Genomic DNA, 1,883 nt, shown 5'->3' on the forward strand with positions numbered 1-1,883 from the left:
ATTGGGAAATCCCAATAGCAAAAAAAAAGTGCCAGGGGAAAAAAATGGTGTAGGCAGGAGTTCAGGGAGGGTGTGAGCAAGAGCATGGGGTGGGTGCAGGCAGGAACACAAGGCAGGCTTCCCCAGGTGGAAGCAGGCAGGGATCAGCCCATAGGGAGTGCCAGGGAGTAGCTGTGGGCCAGAGGGAAGGAGGGGAACAGGCTGTACCTGCACTTACACATGCACTGCCTGGGCAAGCTCTCCTACATGCATGCCCTGCCCCTCCCACCCCTAACCACTCTCAGCTAGCTCCCAGGGACCCCCATACACATGCACTCCCAACCCACCCCACACAAACCCACACTCCAGCCCCATACTCCACCATACCCACAAACACCCACACCCCCCACACTCCACCATACCCACACACACACCCCACTACACAAATACCCACCCCCACACATACCCAGCCCCCAACCACACACTCTTCACACACACCCCCACATATACCTTCCTACCTACCCACCCACAATATACAAGAGTAAGATTTTATTTTAAGCTATTATGTAGTCACCTCTATATACACTACTCAGACACATAAATCAGGACAAAAATATTTTTTGAAATAAGATTAAAATATGTTATAGTAGACAGCTGATTTTTAGTATATGATTTGTTTTCTTTGTTACCTTGTTAAAAAGATTCCTTCTGAAATATTTTATGTACGTACCCCTCAACTCAACTGGTTTGATACCAGTCTTGGGGAGGTCTGATGCCCCTGAAATCCCCACTGATTGGTTGAGGCTGCTAAGGCAGGTTGTTAAAGAGGTCACAACTCCTTGCTACCTGATAAGTCATGCCTGTACCTTCTGGCCTAGAAGGCAGAACTTCTGGGCAACAGAGGCAGGCCATGCTCCATGACAGCAGGCTCTTTGGAAGAGCAATGTTTCCCAGTCTAGAGATAGACCTTCAAATGCCAGGGACAATGTGATGGGGCAGGGGATTGTGGGACCAACATGGGCATGTCCACACATGCGAACACATGCGCTTGCAGCAGGTCAAATAGAAGCGGTGCAAATTTGAGCCTGGGCACGTGCGCAGAGGCAAAAAGCCCTGACATGCACTTTGGTGTGGGGCAAATCGTGCCACTTGGGGCAAAATAGCCCTGCCTGGCTACTCCTGGATCTGCAGCCAAGGAGAGCTAGAGCCTGGGCCAGCATCTGTGCTGTTCCCAGCAGTATATAAAGCTCCCCTGTCCCCTGAGAGTTCCCTGCACCCTTTACCCACTACAGCAGAGTCTAGCAGTAGGGGCTGCTGCCTGGCTGTGACCTGCTGCGTACCTGCCAGACCCAAATGGGGACTGCACAGCCAGTGCAGGCATCTGCCCCTGTGGGCCAGCTGTCAGTTGGCTGTGGCTGCAGAGCTGGCCTTTGTGTGGCACTACTACCAGGTGTGCCCCCTGCTCAGCCATCTGGGCAGCTATTACCTGGAAGATGTTCTGGGTGTGGTGGCCTGCTTTGAACTGTCAAAGCATATCTTCCTGGCCACAACTGGCCAGGAGGTCAGCCACCTCCAACTGGGTCCAAGGTGCCAGCTCTGAGCAGGAAGGGTCCTGCTAGTGGCCTCCCTAGCAGGAATTCTGGCGTTCCCTATCTTAAAAGTGAAAAATCCGTAATAAAAAAATCCCAAAGTCACTCTGTAAAATACCCTGAAATCCATGTTCCTCCACAATTATAATAAAAGACCCTAATCAGTTGGGCAATGTTTTACTGATATGTCTACAGTGTTAAAGCAATTTGGAAGCCTACCAGTGTCTCTATCATCATAATAAAGTGAATTATAAATACCTATGTTTTGCTGCCCCCAACAGGGGCCAAATGGCCCACATAGGGACTACCACCCCC

At 50.8% G+C, this 1,883-nt stretch overlaps 1 protein-coding gene across 1 annotated transcript in view; it reads right to left on the reverse strand.

Moving 5' to 3' along the window:
* The window catches only part of CAMTA1 (calmodulin binding transcription activator 1), a 1,745,066-nt gene that overhangs the window by 1,153,997 nt on the left and 589,186 nt on the right, over positions 1 to 1,883 (reverse strand). The window lies entirely within an intron of this gene.

This window comes from Gavialis gangeticus, unplaced genomic scaffold (genome assembly GCF_001723915.1).
Source record: "Gavialis gangeticus isolate Ggan-Ray unplaced genomic scaffold, GavGan_comp1, whole genome shotgun sequence".
Lineage (NCBI taxonomy): Eukaryota > Metazoa > Chordata > Crocodylia > Gavialidae > Gavialis > Gavialis gangeticus.